At 40.3% G+C, this 24860-nt stretch overlaps 1 long non-coding RNA gene across 2 annotated transcripts; it reads left to right on the plus strand.

The window, feature by feature from the left end:
- The first annotated feature begins 11680 nt into the window (after window positions 1–11680).
- On the plus strand, window positions 11681–24860 carry LOC106010577 (uncharacterized). Of its 2 annotated transcripts, XR_015443772.1 has the most exons (4): window positions 11681–11884; window positions 12328–14202; window positions 14341–14485; window positions 18269–24860. It is a non-coding gene; the product is annotated as an uncharacterized LOC106010577 (long non-coding RNA). The 2 variants fall into 2 exon arrangements; XR_015443771.1 differs by having other exon boundaries at window positions 12328–14485.

The following is a 24860-nucleotide window of genomic DNA, read 5'->3' on the forward strand; positions in this document are numbered from 1 at the left end:
AGTGTTGAGAAGAATTTTATCCATTCATTTGGTACATAAAAGATTATTTTGGTTATACTTTTTATTCTTGATAACACACTCAATTTTTTAAAGGAGTGAATCATACTTTTGCCTCAGCATTTGAAAATTTTCTTCTCATGTATATTGAAAACTGAGCACTATTCTGATGATTTGTAATATAAACCCTTATCCTGCACATGACGTGTAAAGGAATATAGTGAAAGCTAAATACTCTTGTAAGGCAATTTCTTTATTATTGCTCCATATATTTTAAAAACACGACATCAAATTGAAATGAAATAATAATACATAGTTTTTCTTATATTTAACACCTGGTTTTCACAAGAAACTCTATACTATCATTTCTATTAATACGTATATTATTTGCATACATATATTTCAATGGCCATGATGGCATTTGCAGAGGGTGACTTGGGTGGACTATTTGTGACCGAATCTGAGTTTCTTGGTAATAGCCCTTGTCACCATGTTAGTGTGAAGGGATTACATGTCCTAAGGAAAATAGCCAAGCTAGGACCTCCACAGATTTCTTTGGGGGACATGAATAATTCCCCAAAAGTCTGTCACTTCTTTAGAAATCTCCTCCCACCAGGCCTTCAGAAAATGACCTAGACTGAATTTTCATCCCAATGTAGCAGGTTGTACAAGTCATATTCAGTTTAATTTTCCAAAGGAAAATATTTCCTACACTTTGAATGTTTTAATGCAAATTCATACTAGCCTTCTAGTGAAGTAAGTAACCATTTCAACTTTATTTCTTTGGAGTTTTTGTAATTCTAGAATATATATCATTTATTATATCACATTTTATTCTTAGTATTTTTGGTGGGGAAATGATTTAGCTTTTAATCTTCCATATAAGTTTGCTGATTTTCTTAAGAGTAAATTTTTAGTTCAGTGGCAGCTTTTATTTTTAAATTGTGGTAAAATACATACAACATAAATTTAACATTTTAATCATTCTGAAGTTTGAAATCTAGTGGCATTAAGTATACATAGTGTTGTGCAACCATCAGTAATATCCCTTTTCAGAACTTTTATAAACTTTCCTAAATTGAAGCTCTGTACTCATTAAACTAATTAAACTCTGCATGTCCCCAAGTCCTAATGACCTCTATCCTACCTTCTGTCTGTATGAATTTACCTATTCTAGGTAACTCATATAAGTGGAATCATAGGATATTTGCTCTTTCATGTTTAGTTTATTTCACTTAGCATGGTCTTTTCCAATTTCATCCGTGCAGTAGAATGTACTATAATTTCAGTCCTTTTTATGACTGAATACTATTCTATTGGTATATGCCATACTTTGGTTATTTATTCTCAATCTATTATATTTTTATTTTGATTCTTTTTGAGGTTATGAGTCCTTGGTGAAAAGAAGTAATCTATACTTTTTCTTTGTAGTCCCAGAAACTAGCTCAGCTGAAGGAGAGGACAAATGGTCTCTATTGATAATACAGTGACAGGCAAAGAGTTTAGTGCATTCATCACCTAGAGGCACTTGAACTTGACAGTGGCCCTGGATTTATAGTCCTGAAGGATGAAGCTGTCATCTTCAACTGTGTCCTAATAGGATCTGAAAATAAGTGAGTAACCCCATCCCTGCCTGTTCAGGAAAGACCACAGCACACATGTGCTTTCCTTAGTGTAGGGCCATGACTTTGGACAGACAGAAAGGGCCTGATTAGACAGAATCCAGGCAAGGGAGTCTCTGACTTATTGCTTCACAGCAGAAAAAATGTAAGTGCATAAATATATTTTGAAGGCAAATTTAGTTTTGCCTTATCTTGTATTTTGCAATATCCTCCTTTGGTCTGGATAATCAAATGTGGCCTTCAAAGTAGATTCAATATCAAATAGAATTAAATAAAAGTTGAACCTGTCAACTTAATCAAAGATGTCCTAGTAAATGATATGCCTCAGATTTTAAAAACGACTTAGGAAATTTCTACAAGTAGAGAACTAGCTAAACTATGGTGCCATGTTTCAGCAGAAGATATTTATTCCTGTCCTATAGATAAACTGTGCTCTTCCTCTTTTTCTGTCTGGGCTCACATGTACATTTATTTAAAGTTTGACTATAGTCAAATATGGATTTATTAATGCCAGAGGGAGAAAGTCCTAGTGCAGAGGATGGAAATGTGCAAATGGTAAGATTACTGGTAACAATTGTTATTGTAGTACTTTTGGATCTCTGATGTGGCCCTCTTCTAGAATAGGGAGCAACTGACCTGGGGACACGTCTGGGTTATGGAGTGGAGGATCACGGAGCTGATTGTATAGTATAATTTGAGAAGGTCCAGGTAGATAGAGTTGCCAGATTTAGCTAATAAATCTAACACACAGTTAAATGTCAATTTAAGATAAGCACAATAGATAAATTTTTAGTATAAGTGTGTCTCATATGGGGCATGTAATACTTATATCTGAGATTCAAATTTAACTAGGCTTCCTATATTTTGCCTTGCAACACTGTACATAGGGCACCTGATCTAAAAGATCTGGTTTAGATTCATTTCTGTGTGTTTTAATGGGATTTTAAGAAACTTTTTTTTAGAGTTGTTGTTAACACACTGGGTCAAGCTTCCGCCTTCAGGAGAAAATAATGGTTTTGGTGATTCTTAGTTCAGAGTAAGGCATTGTGAGAATAAGGACCTTCCAAAGTGCTAGAAGCAGTTTGGGATGTGGTAGGAAAAGGGGAACATCAGGGACTGGATAACTTCCGGTTTCCATACTAATCTTCTCAAAGCATGGGGAACCCTTCCCATTTTCCATCAAGGGTGAGCAAAAGAGCCTCAGGGACTGGTGATGACGTGGGCAGCTGGTTACCTAGGATGTGCTGATTACTGAAAAAAACGAAGAGTTCTTTTGTGCATGTCTCACATATGGAGTGGGACATGTTCACACTGGTTGCTTATGTGACATGGATGTTTGAGTGGGTTGGACAGCACTGGGAGCTGTCCAAACTACTGGTGGAAGTAACAGGGACTATGCTTGAAGGATAAATGGGATAGTGGTAGGCAGAATAAGGGACTCTGCGTCATATCTCTGAAAATTTTACATGGCAAATTAAGATTGCAGATGGAATTACATTTGCTAAACAGCAGACCTTAAAATAAGAAGATTATTCTGTGCTATCCAAATGGGCTCAAGGTAATCAAAAGGGTCCTTGAAAGAAGATCAGAGAGATGGCAATGGTGGAAAAACTCCAACTGCAGTAGTTGTCTTTGGAGATGGAAGAAGAGGGCCAGGAACCAAGGAATATGAGCAGCTTCCAGAAGGTGGAAGAGGTGAGGGTTTGGATTCTTCCCTAAGACCTTCAGAAAGGAAGGCAACTTTGTCAACACATTGACTTTAGCCCTGTGAGTCCCATGTCAACTTCCTTCCTCCAGGACATTTAGATAATGTGTATTGTTGTAAGCCACGGAGATTGTGGTGATTTGTTACAATGAAAGTAGGAAATGGATAGAAGAACCCAAGTGCAAAAAGAAGAGATGGCCAATGAAACGTTTCTGTGACTACCTGGAGTTGGGCATGGGGCACGCAGAGGTGTCTTAATAGGAAACCTAGTTAAGAGAACTGTCCGGACTCAGAGGGGTAAGAGATTGAGCATGTATTCTCCTCACACAGAACCATCAAGTAGAGGCCAGAGAATGTTTGAGCTGGGACGAATCCTATAAACCATCTAGTCCGGTCATTTCATTTCTCAGATGAGGCACTGAAGACCCTGAGAGATGATAGAATTTCTAAGGCTCACAGATCAAATTAGAGAATGAACCAGGATGAAAATTGGTTTTTTCCTGAAGTTCTGGCTCCTCCTTGTCCCTCAGGCCCCCATCTCTGCCATGGGCTCGCCTTTTTATCTGGACCCACAGCTGGGTGTCCCAAAGACTCTGTCCACCCAGAGTCACCTGCTCAGGGAAGTACCCCGTGGCATCAGGACAGCAGCCAGGGTGCTGGATCCAGACAGACCCGAGTTCAGATTAGGTTTAGTCCCTTGTGTGATATTGTGTGTGCCTTAAACTTGGGCAGTACCTTAAAGGCTCAGCATCCTCTGTGAAAAGGAGAATTAACATAATTTAATAGGAGTCAGTCAGATGATATAGCAAAGCATCCAGCACAGGGTCTAGGATGCAGTCAGTGTCAGAGGAAATGGTGACTGTTGTTGCCTTTAGGGAGGCCTCCCTCGGCCCAGCCTCCTGCTTCTGTGTCTGTCAGGAGCAGCGCCTTTCTGTGCAGTCATCTTGTTCTCACCTCTGCTGTCTTCTTCGTCACACAGACCTGTCATGTGCGATTTACTCAAGTGTCTCCCTGCTCTAGACTAGATGCCAGCCAACAGGAACCTTTTTGTTTGTATTTCCTAATATCAAGAACAGTACCAGCCTCCAAATTTGACCTCCTCAAAATAAAAATAAAAATAATGGCTAGCATACTATGTGCCACTGTTCTATGTACTCCACATATACTAATTCATTTTATCCTCATGGCACATCTGAGACCAATGAACTGATATGATATTCCCATTTTATAGGTGGGAAACTGATTTATTTCTTCCTTCTATAGTTTTCAACTGGATGGAAGGTGTCTTTCTCTCTTGGAAAGAATGATGATTCTGCTACAGAAGTTTCAGGGAGAGATGTGGGTGGTGGCTGCTGACATCAGAGGAGGTAAGTGGTCCCAGGATTAAGTGGTCCTCATCCTGAAGCATGATCAAAAAGATGATGAATGCTTAAAATTTTTATTTTTAAAAAATTTATTACAGCAAAAGACACATTGCCATAATCTCCCTCACAATACTCCTCTTCACTTTGCATACATTTATCCTATCATTCTGGCCACTTCTGAAGCCGTTCTGGGAGACTCCTTTCATGAATGTTTTTAGTTGCTCTCTCACAGCTGTCTTGGTGTCCTGAATCAGTTCGATACATTTACAGCAATTCATGGCAAATCAAAATATTATGATGCGCTGTCACCAATCTTATCCGTCAGAGCTGGCACCATGAGACTTCCAGCTCTTTCCAAAGCCAAAATGACTCTGAAAGTAAATGTTTTGAATTAATTTAAAACATTGAGACAACCAGGACAGTGCAACCAGAATTCAGGAAATAGAGCTTCCAGAAGTGCTTCAGAAAGTGGCAAGAACAATGAGGTAAGTGTGTTTGAAATGAGGGGAGCATTGTGAAGGGGATTTATGGCAATACGTCTTTTACTATAATAAATCTTTAAAAAGTTTACACATTCACTGTAGTTTTTGATTATATAGAGGCTTTTCTTCATTATGTTGTTCCTCAAAAACTGTTAAATGAATTAATAAAAGAACAGCTTAGGGTCGGGGATTTAGCTCAGTAGTTCCACTGCCTGCCTCGCAAGCTGAGGACCTGGGTTCGATCCCCGGTACACCCCCGCCTCCCAAAAAAGAACAGCTTAGCTACTAGATAAAACCAAAACAAACTGATCAACTAAGCAAACAAAAGCAAGTAGCTAGGTGTAGCTTTCTTAATTCTCTGAAAATAGCTTAATCTTCATCAGGACCTCATTCGAAAATAAAGTGCCAGTGTGTGAAATCCCCTATTGTTTACTGTCTGAATTCTGATTGGTCTTTCAAGCATGGCAGACAGGGAATGACGGCTAATTCCTTAGCTGTTGATTTTTTGGGTTTTGCTTTTGGTGGGTAGAGGAAATCCTCAATGAGCGTGGAGAAGGGTGATGCTTGACTTTCAAAGGCTGCCATGGATCATTTTTCAGGGTTTAACATTTGTGCAGTATGTGTGTGCATTATTGTGTGTTTAATTGGAAATTTGCTTTCTTGCTCTGACTTCTATTCTAGCCAAGACTGGATACTCAGTGTACAAACATTCCGGTGAATACATGGGGCCTGCAGGTTGTTGTTGACAGGTCCCAGTAGGGCCTGGGAATAGTTGTTGCCACTGAATTTCCTATCAGACATGCACCATAGCCACCCAAGTAGGCTGGAGAGGTTTGAGCTATAGTTTGATGCAGAATTTGTTTTCAAATGAACTCTGCACTCTTATTGACCTTTTTCTAGAGAGAATGAGATCTTTACAGTTTTGAACATTTCAGAAAACGCTAAAAAGAGGCACCCTGCTTCCCAAGGGTAAAACTAGCTGATACTACCCGGAATCCCTTGAGTTTTCTTGTGGCTGAAATGTCCAAGTCTGATACATAAGGTATTTTTACTTCATCATCCCAGGAGGAGGGGGTGGGATGTTTAAGGTGCTGGACTTGACATCAGATGGGAACTGCTGTGAAATAACCTCACTCTCCTCTCCCTACATAGTTTTGAGCTTCCAGATGCAAGATAGGAGCTGAGGCAGTGAGCGGAGAACTGGCTATCCCCTGAGGCCCCAATCTGCCCGAGAAAGTTGACCTTTAACTGGGAATAATGCACATGATTGAAGTTATTTTCAAAACATCTGTCTACAAGCCTTTGAATGGAGAAAGAGCAACTAGCAAGGGCTCAGAGAAGAATCACACAATTAAAATCTTGGACAAGAGTATTTGGATTAAAGATCTGTAATTATTCCCAAGACCAGAAGAGGAAATAGCTCTATTATGTGGGGTCTTGCACACCACAGAAAATAAATGAGCAAAGAACAACAGTGGATTTTTCTTCAAAGAACCAATGGGTGTTTAACCTTATTACTAAAGAGTCAGAATCAGGAGCAATAATGGGACAGTTTAGATCAAGATTGTTCCTCAAAGACCTCATGTGCTCATAAGTGAGGCTTTTGGAAGGTGATTGAATCATGGGTCCATATAGCTGACTTGCTGTCAAGAGGTGAAATTGGTCAGAAGGGGCAGGTCCCTGGGGGTGTGGCCTGGAAGGGTTTATCTAAATCTCTTTCTGGCTCCTTCACTCTCTGCTTCCTGGCCATCATGATGTGAGCAGGTTTCCTTACTCTTGCCCTTTCCACCATGCTGTTTCTGTCTTTAAGCTTGCCAAGTATGGACTGAAACTTCTAAAACCATGAGCCAAAATAAATCTTTCCTTCTTTAAATTACAGGTGTTGGGTATTTTGTTTCAGCAATGAAGAAAGTAATGAAATAAAAATAAAAATTAAAATAAAAATGAAATTTAAATCAAAAATAAAAATTAAAGAAAAATGTGGAAACATTTCTTTCATATACAACTCTGGTAAAAATTGAAAAGATGTGTGGCTATCCCACAGGCTAGGGTGAGATAAAGGGATATCCTGTCCTCTGTACACTGCAGAGGGTGTGGTTAGAGCCTCAGTTTGCCAGCTTTTAGAGAATAGTCAGAGAGCACCAAAGCTTTAACAAAGAGTCTGCTTAGTTCCAGCATTTCTAGTGACAGGAATGTATCCTCAGGGAAAATCTGGACCTGTGATGTCAGGTATATGTCAGTTGTTCACTGCAGCGATGTTTATCTGAGAGAAATGTTTCAAGAGCTATAAGTAAATTATGATCTATACCAGCATTTGTTTCCTTAAAGAGCTTGGTCAAAAGGGGGCTAACGTTTAGGGTCAAGAGGCAAAACTAAGGATATTGTGTAAGCACTAGTGTGATAATTTAAAATGTAGTGATTTAATCATGTAAAAATCATCTCTAGTTTGTGAGCCATTCAAAACAGGCAGTGGGTTGAATTTGGCTTGTGGGCCTTAGTTTACTAAGTAGTTTATCAATTGATAGTTGGTACAATGTAATACTACAAAGCTTCTGAAAATAATGGCATAGATCGACAGTTATTACCATGGCAAGATATCTGTAATAAATTACCACAGGTGAAAAAGTAGGTTAGGAGGCAGCACCTACAGATTGACTGTGTAAGAATCAATTCATACACAAACACAAAATTTAGAAGCCTACAAACTAAAATATTAACTAATTAACCCTGGGTTGTGGATTAGGATGGTCCTTCTTTTCTTTTAAAAATATGTTTGACTTTTCTGATTTGGGGAAGGCAATGAGTATATGTTTTTTTTTTTTCATTAAGTTTATTGGTACATTTTAGGTATAAAAAAGAGTTACATTGATCATTGGGATCTTGTACCTTTACATGATGCATCTTGGTTCTTATTTTTTCCCCATTTCCCTGCCCTCCCTTCACCCCCTCCACCCTTCCCTATTTACAGAGACTTTGTTTCCATTTTTTCCTTTTCTCATATTTTTTTCTTTTCCCTCCTTTCCTTTCCCCTACCCATCCCATTTCCCCAATGAACATATGTTATCACTTCCATGATTGTAAAAATAATGTAAAACTGTGAAAACTCCACAAATATCTCCAACAACACACACAAAAATAACAAAAGAAAACATTATTCTGTGGAATATTGCTAATTGCTAAATATTACACCTGAATTTGTGAATCAGCATTAAAAAGGATTTAATTTATTTTTCAGATAAGAGATTTAGGATAATACCTGAAGGGGTTATTGGGATTTTGTACCTGAGTCCCAAACTTGAAGGCAGAAAATGGTCTGACAAAATCCTTAATATTCTTTCTAAACATCTAATCATCACCATTGCTTGTGTTAAGTAGAAGTTTTAGAATCTACAATAAAATAAAAATCTTGCTAGGCAACCTCAGTGGAAATGGAAGATATTTTGACACTTCCTGCCATAAAGGAAGTGAAAAAATTGAAACACTTTTTAGTTTTTTTTTGGTATTGGGGATCGAACTTGGGACCTCGTGCTTCCGAGGCAGGCGCTGGAACCACTGAGCTAAATCCCTGGCCCTAAACAGTTTTTAGTTTTAACAGGAGAATGTCGCATATTCGCGGAGATACAGTCAGGTAGCCAGAACCAGACTGTGACTAGGGAACCAAAATTGTCAGAAACACAGGAGGCTATTTAGCTCAAGGCAATAAATAACTTATTTTAAGTCTCAAAAGAATTAGTTGCTCAATGCTTCAAAAATAACCCTGTTGAAAGTATTCTGTACACTTTGTGAGTTTCCATCACTACCACTGGACAAAATTCTCTCTGTGAAGGGATTCTTTGCACTGTCGATTATCCATAGTGATAGCAGCTTGTTTTCTGTAGAAAATGCAGGCGAGCAAGAAGTCCCAGCAAAAATTCTGTTACTTGTTGGACCCGACGAGATAGAACCAACTGGAGACCAATGTAATAGTTCACGCAGGAGTTTATTACCGGCCGGGACCTGAGCTGAGTATCGGACTTGAGCCCCGACTGGGGGGAGACAAACAGGTTTTATACACTTTTGAGGCCAACAGTTTCCAGGCCTCCCATTCGAGAAAACTACCAAAACAAGCAAAAGGTACAGAAGTGGAACGTCCTGCTGTTAGAGCACTTCAAAGTCACAACTCAGTATAGTTCATTTTCTTCTAAGGAGAGGAGATTTCCAAACTTCCTCTTTCTGGGTTCACTAAAGGACAAGCATATGGGTCAAGCAACAATATGGAGTCTGTCATGTTAACTAAGGTCTTTCATTACTGACAAAAGTATACTGAGTGAATATTGGTCTTTACCTTTATCCGATACATTTTTAGTCTGGGAGGGAAATGGACATTTTAATATATTGAGTGAAGTAGTTCTGTTTATGTAGCAAAGCCAAATAATGAAAAAAAGTGATAATAATAAAATTGATTTAAGTTCCTACTAGGCCAGGCACAACACCAAATAACGAGCTGCTAGGAAGCAGGTATTAGCATACTAATTTTTACAGTGTGGAATTAAGTCCAGAGAAACGAAGTAATTCTTTTGAGGTGACACAACTTCTAAACGGTAGAGATGAGACTCAAACACAGACCCATTTTAATTTTGTGCACTTTCCACCATGCCAAATATTCACCAGATAGTACAAATATAAACTATATTGGTGTTATATATTAGTCTGTTCTCTTCAGTGGTCTGCACATATGATTGTGAGTTGATTGCTGCCACAAAACCATCTCTAAGAGGAATACTATGATATTATAAAATCACTTATGAAACTGTTGCACTCAGAGGAACTCAGTCTTGATTACTAAAGTACAGAAGCCACACACATTGCTTCAGTGAGCATTTGCTGCCGTCAGTTCACCTTCCTTTCCCCTTGACATGCTGCAGTTCTTGGTGATGGATAGTTCCTCTCTGTTTCTAACCTTTAATCTCCTTTGTGATGTGTGTCGCAGACTCGAGTCCCAGAGAGGTCATGTGCTTGCATTTTGTGGACCTTTGTCTCTGCTGACATCCCCATGGCTGGCTGATTAATGGATAATTTCTTTGTAGATAATTATGGACTAATGAGAAACAGAGAGCTCTGCACATGCAATTGCATAGTCGGGGGGGAAGAAACACAAAATCAAACAAATGAAACAACTCTCTATTCTTTGCACATAGATCCGAAAGCATTCTAAAACTTAACCTTGAATTTCCTTCAAAATATTATTCCTATTTCCTTAATAGTTTTTTTTTAAAGCTGGGGACAGCATACACTTATTCCATCATACACTGCTCCTTTATTCTCACTTGTTCATTCATTCTGCCATCATTTAGTGAGAGCCTGCTCTACCATAGATGTTTTCCTAGCTACAAAGACATAGAGACAAATGAAAGATTGCCCCTGACCTCTAGGAGCTTTTAGCTTCATTTTTTTTAAAATACAAGGTCTCGCTATGTAGTTCAGGCTGGCCTGGATTCACTACATAGCCCAGGCTGGCCTTGAACTTGCAGATATCCTCCTACTGCAGTCTCCCGAGTGCTGGGATTACAAGTGTGTGCCACCACGCCTGCCCCTGGCTTCATATTTTATAAGCATTAATATGTATATTATGACTACAAGACACTATGATGTGATTAAAAAATGGAAGTTCAAATAATGTTTAAGTATTGCCACAATGATTATGTTTAACACACAACTCTGAAACTCAATAACTCTGAGCAGTAATCACTACACTACAGGTTGGATGGTACATCAGTCAGGTAGGGCTCTCATAATAAAATACTGCCACCGATTGGGGGCTTTAAGAATAAAAATTTGTTTTCTTGCTGTTGTGGAGGTTGGAAGTCCCACACCAAGGTGATGAGTTCTGTTGAGGCTTTCTCCTTGGCTTGTGGGCAGGCTCTGTGTCTTCACGTGGTCTTTCCTCTGTGCAGAGACAGGTCTGTATTTTAATCTTCTCTTCTTTTAAGGACACCAGTCATATTGCATTAGAAGTCATTTACCTCTATGTCAGTTATCTCTTTTAAGGCCTTGTCTCCAATTACAGTCGCAGTGCGCAGTACTAGGGGTTAGGACATATTAATTTTGGTAAAGGAGCGAATTCAGCCTTTGTAGAAGAGGCTTAGTTCATATGTGCTGAGCTCAGTGTCCTTGGCAGGCCTCATGTCTCTTGATCTCTTGTGCTAAATGGGGGATATTCTTTTCATGGCTGAAGTTGGAAACTTCTAGAAGGTGAGCAGTGACACAATATTTCCTAAGGCCTGGGGTCAGAATTTGCATATTATCACTCACTCCCAAATTCCATTGGCTAAAATATTACCTTTAATGGTGCAGGGAATACTTGGCCTCCAGTAATAGGAGGTTCCAAGTTGTAAGGTAAGCCTGTGGACACAGGGAGGGATGAAGAATTGGAAGCAATAATGTACTCTACTCAAAAAGTGAAATGCATTCGTTTAGGCTGGAGTTTTCTCTACTCAAACTAATATTTATTTTGCCTCTAGGTATTTAGCAATGAATACTTTTACTCAGGTTCTAAAGTGTATGCTGTGATCTGAATGCTTGTGCCCCTCAATTCATGTTAAAATGTAATCCCAAATGCAATAGTACTAAGATACAGTAAAAAAAAAAAAAGTGCCACCTATGAAACAGAGTAAGCCCTCAGTAGACTGTGACTATGCTGGTGACTTGACTTTGGACTCCCAAGCCTCTGGAACTGTGAGTTGAGCAATAACCTGGTGTTGCTTATAAGTTACCCCAGTCTAGGGTATTTGGTATAGCAGTTGGAATGGACTAAGATAATGTGCTTGTACAATATTAAAAAAATTTCTTTTTGTAACAACTACATTAACAGTTTTTATGGTTGGGATCTACAATATTCCCCAAAAGGCTTATTGTGTTGAAGGCTGGGTTGCTGGAAGATGTCTTATTGGGAAGTAACCTCATCAATAGATTAATCCATTGATGAGTTCACACCTGAATGGGCTGCTAGGAGGTGGGCCTAGTTGAAAGCAGTGAGTGAAAGGGCTGTGACCTTGGGACTGTATCTTGTCCCCAGCTCTTTCTTCTTAGGTTTGCTCACTGTCTCTCTGCTTCTTACCATGAGACAGGCAGTTTTCTTTTGCTATCTCTTTCTGCTCTGATGTTCTCTTTCACTACAGGCTCAGAAACAATGGCGCCAGCTGGCCATGGACTGAAACCTCTGAAACTGTGAGTCAAAATACACTTTTCCTTCTTTAAATTGCTTGCAACAGAAAGCTGACTAACACGGCAGTCATATTTGTTCAGTAAAATTGACCACCACTAATATGCAGTTACACCCCACATCCCTAAAGAGAGGCTCTGACACTGAGGCTGAGGGCCCGAACTGCTACCTCCTTGCTGTTGCTTCCTATCTACTGATTCTCTCAGAAGATTCCATCTGATGTGTGGGGTTAGAAAAGACCCGTGGGCAGTCACTGTTCTGATGGTGAGAATGTTGCTCGGTGAGTGTCCTCTGGTAAAGGTCAGTGCATTGAGAGCAACGTGATTAGATAATAATGTGGTGTAGGTCATTTAAATACCTTGTAAGCAACCGAAGCAGAAGGAGCGATATGTAACAAGGAAGACTCTCCAGTGCCTTTGCTCAGAGAGAAAATTGGAACGGCACCTCTTGTATACACCTGGTAGGCCACCCTTGGTTTATTACAAACTTCAGCTCAATCAGGTGGCCTGTGCTCCACCAGAGATAAGGAGGAAAGGATTACTAAGTGGGAGATGAATGTCTGTGGAATTCGCTATGAGACAAGAGAGAGGGAAGCAAAGCAAATTGGACCACCTTAGGAAAGGAAAAGAAATTTATGGGAACAAAATAATTATAGCAGCAGAAGCAGAGGAGGGAAAAAATGAAGGCACAGACATGAGCAAAGGCGAGACTAAAATTTCCCAAATTGGCTTTTCTCACCCCTGCAGGCTATGTCTATAATCTCCAGGGTCCATGAATTTCATGAGACTTTACCATTTTTCTATTTTCACTTTATGTGAGGGAATGCTAAAGAAAAATTAATCAAAGAATATGTGGAGCCATCCGAATGACTCTTTTAACTGGATGTTGCTAGGCAATTTGAAGCTGCATTTGACCTTCTGTTTACCATCATATTTGGGTTAAACATAAGCCAAAACCATTCTAGGATACTGGATGAAAAGCAATTCGAGGTACTTCAAATATGTTAAAAGATAGAGTTAAGTAACATCTAACAGGTGGCTGTTCAACAAAAAGACCCAGCATCCTGAAGTACTGGTTGATGTTATTCTGAGCTTGAATGTGTACATAGTCCTTGCAAGAGTTTGATATTAGAATTAAAGTATTAAATGTGAAATTATAATTTAAAAAATAGCATTAAAGTATTTCAGTACTTTGCTTTTAGATATGCTATAATATCATCTGCTCCATCAACAAAATGGATCAGGGTTAAGTTTTAGGATAGAGCTAGAATGGGAAATAACAATGGAGACAGAAGTAAAAGCTTCAGTGATGATCTCTCCTGCTTAAAGTCAAAGGAAGACATCAACAGTAAGGGAAACTGGAAGATATACATATATATTTCTTCAACCAAACCCAGTGTTAGCGATATGGTCTCAGTAAACATCATCAGTCAAGTTAATAATTTTTTAAACTCATATGTTAATTGTAGCTTTATTTGTATTTAGTTTGCAAATTTACTTTGGTTGAAGAATTGCCTAAGCATAAGGAGTTTATATTTAATGAAATGTTTGGGCAAGTTTTAAAAACATTGCAATAAAAATTATTTACAGAGGTAGTTGATAGTTTATTTTGCTCATAGAAATACAGTAGGTCCTTCATGTCTGCAGATTCCACAGCCTAAAATTTAACTAACAATGGGCTGAAAATATTGGGAAAAGATTGTGAAAAGATGTAGACTCTTTTCCTGTTATTATTCTCTAAGTGATACAGTCTAACAATTATTTGTGTAGCATTTACATTGTTTGCTATGTGTTTAACCAGGAGATAATTTGAAGCATACAGGAGCCCGTGGGTATGTTATATGCAAATACCATGTCGTCTTACACAAGGGACTTGAGTATGTTCTGATTTTGGTATTTATAGTAAATGGGGGGTGGGACCATCCCCACCCTATTAGTTACTCTGTACTGACTATAATTTGCTCATAAAGGCGATGAAAGAAGGAGGTGATAGGAAGTAGGTGGTGAAAGAAAGATTTTCTTAAGAAGAAGAAGAAGAAGAAGAAGAAGAAGAAGAAGAAGAAGAAGAAGAAGAAGAAGAAAAAGAAGTCCATCGCTGTAGCAAATTGCCACAAGGTGAGTGTTGTGAGACAAGGCAAATGCATTCTCTTAAGATTTTAGAGCCAGAAGTCCACAGGATATCTCACTGGGCTAAAGTTGAGTTGTCAGGCTGATTCCTTCTGGAAGCTGTGGGGGAACTCTGTTTCCTTTCCTGGCTTGTGACTCTTTCAATCACTCCCACCTCCATGTTCTCTAGTCGCTCCAATTATTCCTTTGACCTTCTTACCTCCCTCTTGAAAAGACCCTGGTGACTACATACAGGGTCACTTCGGATAATGTGGGATAATCTCACCATCTGAAGATCTTTAATTTAATCACATCTGCAAAATCTCCTTCACCATGTAAGGAAGGTAATATTCAGTGCTTCCAGGGCTTAGAATAGCTTTGGGAATCATGATTCAGTTTACCTCAGGGACAGAGTTATATTAAGAATCAGGAGTGTGGAACAGGGCTGGGGCAGGGGCAGCGGGTCATCTGTGGAATTATGTATGCAGTTTGGGATTTACTTACTTGATAGATGAAGCAACACTTAGAGACAGATTCTTTGGAATCAAACATTGAACACAAGGAAAGCCTGGGAGAATGACTCTCTCATGTGCTCTTTTTTTTTTTTTTGAGGTGTTAGGGATTAAACTCAGGTCCTTGCACACAATGAGCAAGTGCTCTACTATTGAGCTATAGCCCCAGTTCCTGAAAATGAAATTTTGGGAGAAAAAAACATAGGGGTATTACGATTTTTTGAAAGACAGAAAAAATGTGGATGTTGGTAATCAGCCATTCTTATAATAACAGCTGGATGTTAGTAATCACCTGTTGTTCACATAATCACAGCCATGGGATCACGGTCCCTATGATTGCTTGATTGAATGAAATTATTAGCTACTAGAAAAGTGCCATAGACCGCAAGTTTGTGTTTCTCCTAAAATTCGTATATCGAGAGGCACATGCCTGTAATTTCATCACTCTGGAAGGCCAAGGCAGGAGGATCATGAGTTCAAGCCCAGCCTAGGTGCCTCAGCAATTTAGTGAGACCATGTTTCAAAAATTTTTTAAAAAGTAATAAAAAGGGATAGGGATGTGTCTCAGTGCAGAGGCCCTAGGTCCAATTTCCAGTATCAAAATAAAAAATGTGTATATTGGAATCTGAAGCCCTAGTATTAGGAGCTGGGGCCTTTGGGAATTTATTAGGCCCTGAGGAGGGGCCCTCATGAACAAGATTAGTACCTTATAGGGGCCAAGAAACCAGAGCTCTCTCCTCCCATCAGGTGAGGCGAGAGCCAGGTGATACCCTTCTGTGAACCAAAGAGCTGAGTCCTCGCCAGACACTGAGCCTACTTTGACAAAGGGCTTTCCAACTCCACAACTATGAGAAATAAATTTCTGTTGGGTATAAGCCATTCATCTATGGCATTTGGTTATAGCAGCCTAAATGAACTAAACAAATAGACTTTAAATAGATATTTAGGGGATGTTCTGGAAACTTTTAGGACTTAGAATACTGTAGCATTAGAAATGGTAGGAACTCTTAGGAGAGGCACAGCGTAGGATAAACTTAGAAGTTTTTGGATGCAATGAGTCATAGTTGGCCTTTTTGTATCCCTCCCGCCCCCATCCCTGCTGCTCAGTGAGTTTTGTTCTCTGGCCTTTCTGGTTGTTCAGCTGACTTGGCTGAACTTTCTGGACAGCAGTGAGTAGTTACACCTTTCAGGAGGCCAAGTTATGGAGCTCTGCTAATAGGTGTAACTTGAATATTTGCATCCAGCTTCACAATCACAGGTGAGGTGGAGTTGCCCAGGCCCTCTTTCACTGTGTATGACAACTCCCAGAGTAAGTGTCCTGCCAGCGCTGCTGACACATCCCTGCGAGCCCTATGTGGCTTCTGGATAGGGCTGGCTTCCCTTGGCTGGTGCCATAGGGTCCCCATGCTTAGACAAGTCCTGCATTGGGTTTCATACTCTGTGGCTGTCATCTCCAAAATCTAAATAATTTTAAACACGGGGACCTGTTTTTTCATTTTGCACTGGGCCACCCAAATTCTATAACTGGTCCTGCAAACAGCTTCATGCAGCATCTCTTCCACTTGCTTCAATGTGGTCAAGCCTCTCTAGATTTTTGAAAACATGGATGTCTCTAAAATCCTGGGGTATTAGCAACAGCAATTACAATAGTCACTATGCATGAAATTACAATGGTCTTCTTACACTAAATCACATTAGGTGCGTAGGTCATGTTTCCCCTTTTCTCTCAAAGTAACCCAATTAGGTCCATGCTATTGCTGTTCAGTCACCTTGGTTGCAAAAAAACTTGCCCAAATTATTACTGAGCTGGTGAGATGGCAGAGCCAAAGATCAGGCAGAAGTCTGTGGCTCCCAAGCTCATGCTTTATCAAAATTAACTATCTTCTCTGACATTCTCTAACAGGCTCTGGGTTTGTAGAAGGGGTACTGGCTTCTGGGATATTTTCATAAGCAAACTCATTTAGGCTTTAGGCATTGCCAGTGGCAGCCAATTCTTACTCATTCTGAAATAGAGAGAAAGATCTGCAGACAATGCTGCAGATCACAGCATTGTTTAAATACCTGTACATAAATATGTGGAAACAGTCTATGTGGCTGGTTAAGGAAACTCATGCACACCTACAAAATATAAATTGTATTATAGAGATTTTAATAACACTGGAAATAAATTTTTAAAATTTTATTTTAATGTAATACAAGTAGATATTAATAAAGAAAGTATAAAAAACACTCCTCTTACTTCTGTGGAAAAACAAAATTTCCGAACAAAATAGTAACAATAGTTAATACACCATGTATCATTATCTTCAAGATATTAGAGTACAAGTAATAGACAGAAAAGGCTCTCTTACAAAGAAGGAACAGATAAAAGCACAAAACTTTTTCTTAAATGAACTAAGATAAACTAGTAATACAAATGAAAGAAATAAACATATATGTTAAAATATTTTTGAAACAATAAAATAGATGATTTGGGAAATAATTTGTCCCTCTCCCAACTTCCTATTTATTTATCTTCTATTTTGCTCCCCCTTCTTTATATTTTTATTTTTATTTTCTCATATAAGAGAAACCATTAGATTTTTAATCTTGCCTGTCTGATTATTTCACTTAACTTTATGTTCTCAAGTTGCATCCAGTTGCCTATGACTGCCCAAGTTTATCTTTCTTTATGGTAGAATAGTACTCCATTGTGTATAAATACCGCAGTATAATGTAAATTAATTATGATACAAAATTGTTTACTTGACCACCTGAAAAGAGCATAGAGAATAGACTTAAAGAAACTAAGCAAAAATACTAGTACAGATTTGTCTTAGGGCTAACAGTAATTTTTATTTCATCTTTGTGCTCTTCTATGTTCTCCAGATTTTTTTATAATCCATGCAATTCCATTTATAATTTTAAAAGGTATGTGTAAAAGTATGTTATTTCTCTAATAAATATTTACTAGAAACCTACTATGTGATAGGCATGGTTCTTGACACTGAGTTAAATAAGACAAAATCCTTGCCCTCGATTTGCTTATATTTTATACTTGTTCTCTAAGTAAACTTTCCTATCATTACTTAGGCATCTCTATCAATCTAAGAGCCACTATGGAACTCACAGGGAACCACATTTTTTAAAAAATGAGCCGCTAAGTCTATCTTGTTCTTGTAAAATTTTTCATCAGATAGGCCCAGTTTATTGAGATGATTTGCAAAGTATTAGGTAGGTGTCTCTTTCAGCTGTGAGTCATATGTAATCATTCAATCATATGTTCTCTGGCTTCTTTCAGGCCAGCACTAGAGACACTGATGGGACAGATTCAGACATGGAGCTCCAAGGTCTCTGATACTTGAATTAACTTGGTATGGTTGTTTGAACAGTGAGTTCACCTCTTCTATACATCTTTTAGGGAGTCGTGGGGGATTTCTCTGAAAGTCTTATTAACAGGAAGATGTATTTGTAGGATTCTCCCATTAAACCAGCTTAACAGTGCTATCATGGAAGGAGAAGAGGTCAACCCTGTGTATCTTGTTCTTACCCATCACTTAGGGCCTGCCACCTGTACTCAGAGTGGCTTCTGAGTACCTACACACCATCTGCTAAGTAATTCCCTATAGCATTTCCCTGGTGAATAATATCAAGTTCATGCGGCTATGGGTTGGGAATTTGCTTTTCTATAAATCAGAACAATATTTTCCCATAGTAACATTCTTGCTGGGCTGAATGGCCAACCTCAAATAACTTGATAGGTGGTCTTGGAGACGGAAAATAGTCTCTAATCCTGAGCAGCCTGAAGACCACAGACGTGTGCTGGCCTTTCCTCTGTGGTCTGAGGCCTTTGGAGAAGGGTGAGCTCTGTTAATTAAACACTTTTCATCTAAAACAAAGCTTACCAGCCCAAGGAGATTTCAGAAGGCTCATAAATGTGAATTTTATTTTGCATTTAAAAAGCTCTGCTTTACGCAACTGACATGCTGGATTGATAGGAGGACTTCTTAAGAACAGGAGAGGGGCTAGTAATTTGCATATTAATTTATGTACCCAAAACGAATGCAGACAGCCATAAAATGCACTTGTAATAATTATACTACCATGGAACTGTGGGCTTTTAATTAAATGGAATGTTTTTATCTTGTGTTTTTCACGTTAACCACGTTGCTATGGATGTCAAGCTGTTCTTGCAAATCAAAGCGTTAGAGATGCCTGATCCTGGGCTTTCATCACACTGGCCCACTGTGGCCCACATTCTGGGAGTGTGGCAGCTGGGTCTCGGTGCCCTGGGCCAGCTTGGGGCCTCTCTGCTTTATACATGCCTTAAAAGGGGGCAGTAGAGACCCAGTCACACTGGCCCAGGACAGACACGACAACTCCTGGCTTTGGAAATAAGAAAGGAGTGAAGCGTGCAACCTGTGAGCCTGTTAAATAAATCAGAAACTGAAACCCTGGGTGTTCTTCCTGAGATGTGGTTGCTTTATTTGTTGGTGCTGGTTATTTTGATCTTTGTCTACATGGTGGGCATATCAGTGCTCGAGACAGGAATGGCGTTATTTGAATGATCACTTTCACACTTCTCCATGCTCTCCCAGTCACCTCACTTCCCCCTTCAAATAGAGTTGTTAAGTGGGCCCACTTGGGACTGATGCAAATGGTCGCTGCTCTCTTGGTGGTCTCAGCTGGATGCACAAAGCTCCTTTTTTTATTCAGTCTGAGTTCCTTTGTCTTGATCTATTGTCTTCATGGTGACAGTGAGAGGGGTCATGTCCAAGCCAATGTCAACCAGCTGTTTCCAGGAGGGACTCAAGGGCACTCAGATTGGGGTCAGGGGATGTCTTTGTTGACATGAGAGGAGCAGGCACTGTTCACGTGTCCAAGGGAATTACTGGGAAGAGTAACAGCAGATATATGCAAGGCATTATTGGCCATTAGGACTTTTGCTACAACTTGTGCATCCAGGGACTTTTTCCAGTGGCTCCACGCTAAATGAGTCTCTTTTGTGTATACGTCACAAAAATAACTTTAGCAAAAAGAGGTGAGTGGTGGTTATCATAGGGTCACAGGGAGGTAGGTTGAGTTTCAGTGATGTTCACTGCAAAAACTGAAAATTTGTTGGCAAAAACCCAGGGAATGTTCTGCTCATCTCCCGGTCTCTGTTTTCTTCTGTCCTTTGTGGTTTGTGTTCTTTTCTCTTGGCCGACTGGCCTCCTCTGCTGCTCCGCCTCCAGGCAGGCAGAGTAGAGACCACTGAGACCTCCCTAATATGGGTCCAGCCTCAGTATGTGTCTTTCTCTGTCACTCTTTTACTTTCAATTCCAAATTCTCTGGGAAGGGACTTTGGCCCAGCCGAGACCTATTTCTGATCTAATAAGCTGTGGCCTGTGGGTTTGAGAAAAAGGGAGAAAGAGGGTTGGGGAGAAAGAGGGAGGGCAGAGGACAGGGATAGTTAGTCACATCATAGGTGCCCTAATCTCCATACTTCTTCTTCTTTCAGCATTAGTCACTGATTTTGTATAGACATTTTCTTAACACGGCAGAAGGTCATGAAAACCAGGACTATGATGGGGGATTTTAGTTGTATATAACTTTTTAAAGCTACGAGAGCTCTAACTACATGACATGTGCTTCACCAAGGTCTCTTAGAGGAGAGGTGGAGTGACCAGTCTGGTACCCAGAGTTGACATGCTGGGACAACACACAGAGGGTAGTGATTTCTCAGCTGACTCTAAAATCTGTCTGAGATCTGCATCAAGGACGATTCACCTTTCTTCCCCAACCCAAAGAAGGGTTTTGTCTGTGAGGATTATGAAATTATATCCATCATAGATAGTAATTATACCTATCATTTACATCCCTCATAAAGGCAGTCTGATTACAGCTATCATAGACATTTTGAAAGCAGGATGCTATGATTCAGATATGGTTTATTTCCCAGGGTTTATGAGTTAGAGGCTCAGTCCTTAGGGTGGTGTGTTGAGGTGGTGAAACTTTTAAGAAGTGGTTAGGTCATGGGGTACTTCCCTGGGTAGGGATTAAGGTTTTCTTGGGGCTCTAGCTAGTTTCCATAAGAGTGAGTTGTTATAAAAGAGCAAGAGTGGTCCCTCCCCCCATTCTGGGTTCCTTTCCCACCTCTGATGTTTCTTGCATGTGCTCCAGCTGTGATGTCACCATCATGATGTGATGCAGACAGGGCATCTTAACTACTTTCTCGGCACTGGGACAAAATACCTGACAGCTGAAATTTAAGGGAGGAGAGGGTTATTTTGGGTCAGGTTTGCAGTCCATAGTTAGCTCATTCCAGGGCAAAAACAACATGGCAGAAGGGCACAGCAGAGGAAAGCTGCTCACCTCGCAGGGGCCAGGAAGCACAGAGAGAAGGGAGGAGCTGAGGAGGCTGATGCACCTTTCAAGGTCACACCCCAGTCTCCCAATGGTGAGTGAGCTATAGCTCCTCCATGATCCAGTCCCCTCCCCAAAGCCCTGCTTATGAGTGCATATGGCCTCTGCGGAACATTCTCGATTCAGAACGTAGCACGGGACACTTTCCAGAGGTGGCCATGCTGTTTCAATTTTCAGCCTCCAAAATTGGGAGTTCGATAAAATTATTTTCTTCACAAAATGCCCGGACTCAGGTATCTTGTAAGAAATGGACGAATACACAGATTTATCTGTACCCTCTGTACTCTCCTAAGATCTAGTTGCTACTTTGTTCTATTATTTCAACCACTTTCCTCCCTTTTTCCCATCCTAATTCATTGTAATGATGTCTCATGTTCTATGGTTTTGCTGCCATATTTTCTCACAATTCTTACAAGATGGAAACTTATTTCTAAAACTGCAAAATTAAAAGCTGACAAAAGGAAAAGCTTCAACTGTGAAGTTTTAATTGTTTCTATTATGACATGGATTATCATGGAATAACCAAAATATAAATGTCTGTCTAACCTATAAAATAAGAAGCCAAAAAGGTGCTAGGATGCATTAAGGAGCTTGGAGTTATTGCTGCCTCGCCAAGGAAGCACATCAAAGGGGGCTGATTGTGTGTCTTTGTGGAGCACGTTAGGCCACACCCTCTTCTCCATCTGAATTTTTAGTTGGTTGGAAAATAAAATAAAGAGAAAGCCATGGGAAAATTGAGATGTCTCTCTTTGGCGCTGCCTCAGGCTGGGTTGGGGACCTGAAGTGTAGGGGAATGTGTGAGCCCAAGCAGATGTAAGGTCTTCCTTTCTCCTCAGGGGTCCTTTGTAAGGCCTCTGGGAGCATGTCAGGGTCCACAGGTGTCCATACCAACCCAGATAGCTTGTGCCGCTGCTCCAGGTGAGGAGGGCTGGTCCCACCTCCCTCTGCAGAAAATCTTTGACCATTTAGCTGTATACCAAGGAGATTCAAAGCAAAGCAACCAGGTAAGTCTTCCACATGCATAAGGAGGAGGAGTAGGACAGGAGGCCAAGGGGGATTGGGGTTCTGTGTCCTCATAGAAACCAGAAGTGGAAAAATGAGTCTCACAGACTGTGACTGCACAGTGAAATGCCAGGCCTTTGTTTCCTATTTACAGCCAGGCACTCAGGAAGTGGCCAGCAAAAAGTGCAGAAAGGATGGGAAACCTTCACATTCTAGCCCTTGAAAATTGGCAGGGTCCCCATAAAACCCATCGGATCAATAAATACTTAAGTGCTTTAAGCAAATTCAACCCTGAAGAGAATTGGAAAGGATAATAATAATAATGATAATAACAACAATGATAATTTTATTATGGCCATATTCCACATCCTTTCACAACCCTCAAGAATGACAATGATTAAGAGCCAGCCCATCTGTGGGTCCCGAGGTCTATGTGTGTCTGAATGATGGTTGGCCAGTGTCACTGTCACAAGCTGTTGGAAGGAGGCCACAGCTGAGGGCCTGGGTGGGCTCACTCCACACCCTCTCAGCCAGTCTCAAAATCCTCGTTAACCACATATTGGATTGTTGTCCAATGGCTGATACCAGGGCTGCTGATGTTCGGAGATAATTAGCCTTGGCTCTGAGCACCCAAAGCGGTTTCTGTAGTTATCTTGAATAGGAGGAGGATTTGATACAATTAATTGGCATTAATTTGGTGCCTGAAGGTATGATTAAAGACCATTTCGGTTTTTAATGCAGTATTGAAAAGACAAAAAAGCCTTCTCTTTTGTGCACTTCATTGTACCAATTAGGTTTCCTCATTTCTAAACGACACACATGCACATGCACACACACATGCACATGCACGCGCACCCCCCCCCCCCACGTGATACTTCTCTGTCTGTGGCCAAACATCTCTGGTGGATAAATGAGACCATAGATTAAACAACTGGCCACACACAAGACTACCTTTCGAAGTAGTTCTGTTTAGGTTTGGTGTTAGTGCAGAGGAGGGGATGAAGTGGCCAGGTAGCCAGATCACTCATGAAGTGGAGTACTGCCCGAGTGGGTGACTGCATGCAGCTCAGGGAGGGAGGAATTGGCCTGATTGCAGGCTCACCGCAGAAGAGCAAAGACAGAGAGGTTAAATGCAGGCTGGACTCAGCTCACATTGTTGCAGTCACCATTGGTACGGAGCTGCTTCCTTTTTGCTTGGGACTCCAGTCACATATTTGAGAGCTGGGAAGACTTGGGGTTGAGGTCACTGTCCTGCCAATAGAGCACTTTCCTGTCCTACTTCAACTTACTGAGTATGTTTACAGTAGGCTGCTGTGGCCTGAACTGTGTCCCCCGAAAAGATATGTTGAAGTCCAAACCTCCTGTAGCTTGGAATTTGACCTCATTTGGAGGTGGGGTCGTAGCAGATGTCATTCGTTGGAATGAGATGGTCCTGGAGCAGAGTGGTCCCTGATCCAATAAGACTGTATCCTTATAAGAAGATTGCCACAGGAAGAGGAGGACCCAATCAGCGCATAGCAATTCTCATGACCAGGATGGCTTCCTTCAAGGTGCGGACTGTGCTTTGCTCCTTTTGGTACCTCCAGAGCTTGAGATAGGACCCAGCTCAAAGTCATGTTCCAAACTTTTGTTGAAGGAATGAGCTACGATTCTTAGGCGCAAAGCAAAAACAAAGACAGATTCAGTTTTTGCTTCTGTACAAACTATACCTAGACCTCAGTCCCAACTGAAATACAGATTTGAAGGTGAAAATGCACCTATGGGAAGAGGAGGATAAACAGGGCAAAGAGACAGACATGCCAGATGGGAAAATGTGCACTGATACTGAACAATACTAGTAATGCCATATGACTTTTGGTTGTTGCTCTTATTGTAATTCTCCTAACCTTGTTAGAGTCGCAGGATGGCAGTATGCCCAAGTATGAATTATGGGTCTTGTTTTATAGTGAAGACCATGAAAACAAAAGAGAGAAGACATGGAGCCTGCCAGGAGTGCTGTCTTTCTGTGCTGTCCCAGAAAGTCCCAGCTGGGCTGTATCACTCAAAGCTGGGCCTCAGCACACCCCTTTTTCTTTCTTCTGCCTATCTTGTTGCTGGCTTTTCCAAGCCACCTAGTTTTATAGTTACTGGGCCAGTCCATGGCTCTCACTCTTAGAATAGCACAATGCTTACCAATTTGAATTCATTTTCCCCCAAATAGATTAAAAATAAATGTTTGACATAATTTATAAAAATATGTTGATGCTTACATGAAAGAAGTGGATCTTTTATTCCTTCAAAGTTTTTTTTTTATTCATCCATGCATACATTCAACATACTGATAAATGATGGGTGACAGATCTGGAGTTAGGCACTGTGTGTCTAAAAGATTTGTTTTTATGGCAGTGTTTCAGCTCTCCCCTCTACTTGGTTTCCTTCCACCCAGAAACAAGTCTTTGCAACTCAAGTCAATACTTCTCAAACTTTCATGGGAACGACAGAGACTT

This window comes from Heterocephalus glaber, unplaced genomic scaffold (genome assembly GCF_053883595.1).
Source record: "Heterocephalus glaber isolate CG9 unplaced genomic scaffold, H.glaber_assembly_v1.0 deba00001579, whole genome shotgun sequence".
NCBI classification, from domain to species: Eukaryota; Metazoa; Chordata; class Mammalia; order Rodentia; family Bathyergidae; genus Heterocephalus; species Heterocephalus glaber.